At 42.3% G+C, this 8374-nt stretch overlaps 1 pseudogene; it reads right to left on the reverse strand.

Annotated features, from left to right (window-relative positions):
- Window positions 1–466: 466 nt before the first annotated feature.
- Window positions 467–585, reverse strand: LOC133371575 (5S ribosomal RNA; annotated as a pseudogene).
- Between the last annotated feature and the right edge of the window lie 7789 nt (window positions 586–8374).

The raw sequence follows: 8374 nt of genomic DNA on the forward strand, positions 1-8374 counted from the left end.
CCTTCCTTCACTCTGGGAGTAGGTGAGCTTGCAAACACCACGGGAATTGAGAATCCACTCCAAAATTGTCATCTTTATAGGGACGGGAACGATTTGCATTTTCAGTAAATTTGCTAGCAACAAATGTGTTGAAAATGTACATCCAAATATGTATGAGTAGCTGAATTTCATAAGCACACTACTTGGTTGAGATGAGCAGTTCACCTCTGAATATTGAGGCCAGGGAGGGAGGGATCATTCTGCTTCCATCCCATGTCAATTTCACACATGTTTATTCTAAGTCCATTATGCCCGTTTCTGCACTGATCCTCATTTTTAAAAGTCTGCATTAAAATTTGTGTTCTTTGTTATAAGCCTTCAAGTCGATTATGACTTATGGCGACCCTATGAATCTTTTTTTTATATATATTCATAGGGTTTTCATGGTAAGAGGTATTCAGAGGAGGTTTACCATTGCCTTCCTCTAAGCCTACAGCACCCTGTATTCCCAGGAGGTCTCCCATCAAAGTACTAACTAGGTCTGACCCTGCTTAGCTTCTGAAATCAGATGAGATTGGGCATGTTCAGGGTTGTATGGCCGTAGAAAAATTGTATTTAAATATATACAAATATGCAATTTATCACAATACGCACGTCTAAAGGTATTTCATCCTAAAATACAGATTTTTTCTGCATTTTGGTACATACTATATTTCGAGTCAAGAACTATATTGCAATATTCGGAAAAGTACAAAACCTGAAGGATAAGTACATTCCAGTCCAATTTTTTTTGTTTTTAGTCCAGGAGGTAAGAATTAGGTCAGTTTGCTTAAAAATGTGGGCCAAATAAAATTCTACTTTATCCCTAACTGAGTCCTCCTGAAATCTAGGGTAACTATGATGACCTTTGTTGGGAGAGAGACAGGGGGAGTGTGACTCTGTTGATTTTCCTTGATCTCTCAGCGACTTTCAATACCATCCACCACGGTATCCTTCTGGGAAGACTGACTGAGTTGGGAGTGGGAGGGACTGCATGGCGGTGGTTCCGCTCCTACTTGGCGGGTCGGCTCCAGAAGGTGGTGCTTGGGGAACATTGCTCGGCACCCTGGATTCTCTAGTATGGGGTTCTGCAGGGGTCAGTTCTGTCCCCCATGCTGTTCAACATCTACATGAAACCATTGGGTGTGGTCATCCAGAGCTTTGGAGTACGTTGACATCAGTATGCTGATGACACACAGCTCTATTTCTCCTTTTCATCTTCTTCAGGTGAGGCTGTCAATGGGCTGAACCGGTGCCTGGATGCGACAATGGACTGAATGAGGGCTAATAAACTGAGGCTCAATCCATACAAGACTGAGATGCTATTATTGGGTGGCTCTTCTGACCAGATGGTGGATGTCCAACCTGTACTGGATGGGGTTGCACTCCCCCTGAAGGAGCAGGTTTGTAGCTTGCGGGTTCTCTGTCACTTGAGGCTCAAGTAGCTTTAGTGGCACGGAGTGCCTTCTACAAGCTTCAGTTGGTGGCCTAGCTACGCCCCTATCTGGACAGGGATAACCTAGCTTCAGTTGTCTATGCTCTGGTAACCTCCAAGTTAGATTACTGCAATGTGCTCTACATGGGGCTGCCTTTGAAGATGGTTCAGAAACTGCAGCTTGTGCAAAATGCAGCGGCCAGATTGGTAACAGGGATCAGATGGTTCAAACATACAAAACCGATTCTGGCTCGCTTGCATTGGCTGCCTGTATGTTTCCGAGCTCGATTCAAGGTGCTGGTTTTAACCTATAAAGCCTTACATGACTTGGGACTACAATACATGATGGAACGCCTCTCCTGACACAAACCCACCCGTACACTAAATTCAACATCAAAGGCCCTCCTCCGGGTGCCTACTCTGAGGGGAGCAAGGGAGAGGGCCTTCTCAGTGGTGGCCCCCAAATTATGGAATGATCTCCTTGATGAGGTGTACCTGGCGCCAACACTGTTGTCTTTTTGGTGCCAGGTCAAGACTTTCCTCTTCTCCCAGGCATTTTAGCATGTGTTTTTAAATTGCTTTTTAAAAATGTGTTTTTAAAATTTGTATATTTGTTTTTAATGTTTTTAATTGTTGTAAACAACCCAGAGAGCTTTGGCTATGGGGCAGTATATAAATGCTATAACAACAACAACAACAACAACAACAACAATAAAACAACTAGAAATGAAAATATTTCCTTCGCTCTATTCATTTTATAATTCCCCTGGGTTCATTAAGCCTTGTATCACACTTCTTCTGAATTCTGGTTTAACTAGAGCTCCTCTAAAATGCATATCACACATTTATTTTTATTTTAGATAAAATAAATATCTATTTCATTTTAAATGTTTAACAGCATTTATATACTGCTTGATTGTGAAAAACCTCCAAGCGGTTTACCAAAACATAATTCTCATTAAAAACTCTTAAAAACAAGCAATTAAAAACATGTTTCAATGTTGAAAAACAACAGTAGACTAAAAAGAGATTAAAACATGTTAGCATCTATGTGTCTGGATAGACTTGCCTGGAAAAAAATGTTTTAAGCAGACACTGAATAGGATACAGCAAAGGTGCCTGCCTCGTGTCAATAGGGAAGGAGTTCCAAAGTGTAGCTGCTGCCACACTAAAAGAATGATTTCTTAAACATGCGGGTTGAGTATTATGTGGCACTTGCAACAGGGCCAGTTCTGCAGTGAAGCATGAAGGAGAAACATGGGTAGAGAGAGGATGTAGGGCTATTGCCCAAACCCACTTGGTCCACGGCTTCCCCAGCTCTGCTATCCATGTACAAAGGTGGGGAGCCTCAGGCCTGAGAGCGTGGATGTGACCCCTCAGTTTTCTCTATCTGCCCTTGGGACTCTCTCCAGGCCACACCCCTCACTGACCCTCTCTACACCTTTCCTGAGGGCTTTTGCCTGGCTAGTGATGGTAGAGCTTCTTGTTTCCCCTGGATGAAGGACAGATATAAGTGTGTGAGCATACATGCGCACACATGCATATGTATATGCACATGGAAGTGTTTGACAGGAGGCACTGATGGCCACCAGCTCGGACGGTTTTGAAAGAGGATTAGACAAAAATATGTAGAATAAGGCTGTCAGTGGTTACTCAGCGTTGGGACTAAGTTCTAGCTCCACTGTTGGAGGCAATATGCCTCCAAATACCAGCTGCCGGGAACCGCAGGAGGAGAAAGTGCTCTTGGGCTCAGGTCCTGCTTGCAGACTTCCCATTGGCATCTGGTTGGCCACCGTGAGAACAGGATGCTGGACTAGATGGGCCATTGGCCTGATCCAGCAGGTTCTTCTTATGTTCTTATGACTTTTCTGTCACTGGAATTTAGCCTATTGAGTTACATCCATTGCTCCACCCACTTTTGTCTCTGGACCCACCCTCCCTCAGAAGGTTGCCAATGAGGGAATGTGGTACTCAGGCTGGAAAAACATGTTCCACACCCTTGCATGTCGAAGACCTCTGCCATCCCAGAACGTGGAACCACAAGTATGTGGTCCCTTGGGGTAAATGTGATCTTCAGGCCTTAAAACGTTGTCCATCTTAAAGAATAGCATTGTCAGTATCAGCAGCAGGCATGATGAGGGTATTCCACAATTGGGACTGGGGCCTTCATAGAAAAGACCCTGCCTGTGGTCACTATTATCACCTACTATCTGAAAGCAGGGCATCCAGAATAGAATCTTTAGTCATCTCATCAGATGGTTTAAGGAAGAATCTATAATTTGGGTGATCTCTATACCAGTGTTTGTCCCCAAAATCACAGGATGGTCAAAACTGGTTTACTAATCTGAGGAAGACATGTACCAACAGGATTAATTAGTCATATTGAAAGGTTTAAACTCCAGGTATACTGAGGAGTAATCCCTTTAACTAGACAATGGTCTATGCCTAAATTAAAGTTTGAGCTATATAAGATAAGGGTTAGGGTTAATTAGCACATATTCAATTCCTCCAGAATAAACATTTTTGGATGTGAGCATGGAACATGCCTCCAGCCAGAAATATGGGGAAACACTATTCTAGGACCAGCAGACTCATAGCATGTACTTAAAAAGAAGTGTCAGAGACATCCAATTCCCTTTGCTGCATTCTCATTCGTTAATGTGAGGAAATCCACATTCTTTTCCCTTTTAGTCTTTATTTGCCTGAACAGAGGGGTGCTTAAGCACAGCTATTTATGCATCAGAGCTTGGAAAGCTGAAATTGCTAAGATTTGTTAGAGGTGCATGGCAGGCATCTAATGCCTTGATTATAAACTTCTGAGTGATTGTAAATACTAAAGCCAAGCAAACAAATAACAATGAAAAGATGAATATGGCTGTGTTTCTTGCAACCTAATTTCCCCCTCCCTTCCCCCACCCAGCTGTAGCAGATGACTCCCTGAAGTGATGACCACCAACTTAGATGGCTTTAAAAGAGGATTACATGAATTCATGGAGGATAAGGCTATCAAAAGCTACTAGCCATGAAAGCTATGTTCTACCTCCATGGTTGGAGGTAGTATGCCTCTGAATACTGCACAACATAGGAAGTGGACCTTTTGTGTTGTGGCACCTATTCTTTGAAATTCCCTCCCACTAAATATCAGATTGGTGCTCTCTCTGTTGTCTTATTGACACCTACTGAAGGCCGTCCTCTTTCAACAAGCCTTTTAAGTAGTGACCTTATCCCAGTCCCCACCTACACAGTAGCTGTTTTTAAAGATGTTTTGTTCTTAAGATGTTTTTGGGGAGGGATTTTTTTTTTGGTGTTTTATCACTTGTTGCTTTCTGCCCCGAGCTCCCTTTGGGAGGAAGCCCAGGATATAAATTTAATAATAAATAAAAAATAACAGTTGCTGGGAATTGCAGGTGGGGAGAGCACTTGTAGAATTCCCATAGGCATCTGGTTGACCACTGTGAGGATGGGATGCTGGATTAGAGGAGCCCTGGGTGGCTGGGCCTGATCCAGATGTTTGTTATATTCTTATGTAATGGTTTCAGCTAACTGTTCCTTGAAGCAGATCTGATCCATGTCAAAATACTGAAGGTTCTTCACCCCAGATAGAAAAGCAGAAGGAATTGTGCTTGCATTACAAACTGGATGATGATAAAGATAATTTCCATCTTTGAAGCCTTTTAATGAAACCCACTTATCAACAGATCGGTTTTATTTACCCTCCTCATATGAGTCAAGCTGAAGAGTCCAGAGAGAGAGAGAGAGAGAGAGAACATCAGCCACACTGTCATTTTTTGGTGTAGGTAGATAAGATTAGATATGCCTACCTCTGTTTTTTTCTTCCAAAACCATGCAAGGAAATAATGAGGAAATAGACTCACAACTCCATGGCAGGACCTTAAATGAACATTTATACCTGGAGGCTGCTTTCTTGCTTCACTTTAGAAATATTTTCATCACTCTTCTAGATCTTGTGAAATGTGCACCAAGCCTTGTAGAAACAGAGTGTATAATTTAGAGACATTAAAAGGGATGCCTGTCAACAGGATTAAGGAAACAGCAAGTATGCCCTAAATTCACTGGAGGTGCTGTTAGATTAAAGAAAGCCTTGAGCCAACACTGCAAGCTGCTTAGATCAGAGGTTTTCAAAGTGTGTTTCCAGGATCCCTGGGGAAACTGAGATGCTTATCAGGGTTGTTCAATAAGAAGATCATAATGGCAAACAAGCTATTCCCCTCCCTTCTGATTAGATTTCATTCCATAAACAGTAGTCATAAAGGTGCAATATGGGACCAAGAGAATTGGGAAGAGATTATGTGTTGCTACCTATATAAGACATTAATTACTAAAATGGTTACACATCTGTTCACTAGTTCACTTTTGTTCCTTAGGTTAATGCCCTGTGGGTAACTCATAACTTGCAATTATATTACCAGCTGGTAACCTTCTAAGCTTCTCGATCTGCCCAAGGGGTTTAAAAGTTAGGATGGCAAGGAACTGTGTACAAATCCATAGGTTGGTTTTTTTCCAACAGACATATGTAAGAAAATTGTGGGCTGGAATAGTCCTTAAGTCTTAAATTCAAAATGGTTGTTTAGATTTCATTTAAAGGTGGAAAGAGTATTGAGTAAATACTCATTTATGGAAAGAGTATTGAGTAAATTGAGCCAAATCCTCTATCCAAAAGTAAATTCGCCCACAAATCAACCTTTGTTTTATTATTTAAACACTTTGTTTCAACATAATTATTTTGAATAAAACCCACGTTCCTCCACCCTGAACTAAAATGTCACTTCGACATTTACCGTGTCAAGTCTGTTTTGAAATACTGGAATTTCCTTGGGGATCCAAATTGCATTCTTCTAAGTGCTGTAATAGATACATTTCAAGAGATCCATTTCAGATTTTACCCTATTATACATTTTTAAAAACCTCTTAACATTGTTGAACTGGAAAAGAAGGAATATGCAGACTGTTTATCAGATACCCACAATCTCTTGCCTAGGATGATAAATCACATAAGGTGTATTCAGGAAAACCATCTAGGGAGGGAAAGGAGAAAGACCCTCCCTTCTGGGTCCCAGGTTCAATGTATGTACTGCCTTCAAGTCAATTCCGACTTATGGTGACCCTATGAATAGGGTTTTCATGAGGCTGAGAGGCAATGACTGGCCCAAGATCACCCAGTGAGCTTCATGGCTATGTGGGGATTCAAACCCTGGTCTCCCAGGTCATAGTCCAACACCTTAACCACTACACCACACTGGGTCTCAATCCCTAACATCTCCTGGTACGGCTAGGACAGACTCCCTGCCTGAACCCCTGCGGAGTTGCTGTCACTCAGTGTAGTGGAGTACTGAGCTGGATGGACCGATGATCTGACTCCGTATATGCCACCTTTCTATGTTCCTACCAGGTGTGTTGGCCCCTAGCTCAGTGGCAGAGCATCTGCACTACATGCATAAGGTCCCAGTTTCCATTTTCAGCATCTCCAGGTGAGGCTGGGAATATTACCCACCTGGAATCCTGGAGAGTTGCTGTCAGTCATTGAGGACAATACTAAGCTAGATGTACCAGTGGTCTGACTCATATAAGGCAGCTTCCTATGTATTCCCATATTTCAGATTCCATGCCACTATTCCTCACAATGGCCTAAACCTTTTTTCCCCTGTGGAAAGACAACCGGCTACGTAGTTCCCTACCTAGTGTAACTAAGCCTAAGTGTTTGCCAAGTTAGCTGCCTTTCTCTCCGGCTTTGATAGGTTCTGTTTTATGGCAGACCACTTTACAGATGTTCATTTCATGTGTTGTACTTTGCCCTGGTATTTGTATAGATGAAGGATGAGTTATACATATTTTTTTAGAATAAATAACTGGGCAGGAACAGGGAGACAATGCATTCCTCCACTGTTTACACCTGCCCTTTTCCCTTCTGCCCTCCCTCTGTTGTTTGGTTTAAGTCTGTAACCCCTTTGGCAGTGGTTACTGGTGGCTCCATAAGCCCAGAGCAGATTCCAGTGCCCCAGTGCCATGCAGCTACCAGCTGCCACTGCTGCCCTTGGGCAGAGACTGGACATTTTCTTCTTCGTGAAGCACAATCTGCCTACATACTGTATGTAATATTTAAAATGGGAACTGCAAAAAAACAAAAATTGTGGCCTGGTGGGCTCCTATTCAGGGCTCCAGCCAGCCACAGGCTCTTCCACAGTACTCCATTCTCTTTCCGGTCCCAAGTTTTCTATCAGCCCCACACATACACACACATACACACAACTCATTGCTTTGGTTCAGTTCTCATTGAGTTGTTTTGACAACCAAACACCTATTTTTAAAAAAATTGTACTTTGCAAAGATGGGCTTCCCCTAGCTCCTGGGATCCCTCCCCTTGTGTGTTGGTGAGGCTGTTTTGGCTCCATAAGGATCCATACTTGGAGAATGAGTTTGCCTTCATATAAAACAAGAATGAGGACCTCTGGCCTTCCAGATGTTGCTGGACTTCAGCTCCCATCATCCCTGATGACTGGCTATAATGGCTGCAGCTGATGGAAGCTGCAATCCAACAACATCTGGAGAGCCACAGGTTCCCTTTCCCTAATATATTTCTTCTCTCAGCAATAATAGCTCTGGCCAGCACACTGAGTGTACTGGACAATTAAATGAGCCTAAATTACTATGTGTTTCATGGCACCAAATTTTCCTGTTTTAAAAACTAGAGAATATAGATGTCCCTGTTATAATATACAGTTATAAAATCAAAGAGCAAAACAACCCAAACAAACCCAGATGCTATTTAGAGCACACTGCTGTTCTCAATATAACCATAAACATTTCATTTGTATTTAGTCCAAAGAGCATAATATCTACTTCTTGTAAAAGGAGGTGGGGGAACAAATATCAGAATTATTTTTGCAGAACAATGAACTCCAT

Source organism: Rhineura floridana, chromosome 16 (assembly GCF_030035675.1).
Source record: "Rhineura floridana isolate rRhiFlo1 chromosome 16, rRhiFlo1.hap2, whole genome shotgun sequence".
Classification (NCBI taxonomy): Eukaryota; Metazoa; Chordata; class Lepidosauria; order Squamata; family Rhineuridae; genus Rhineura; species Rhineura floridana.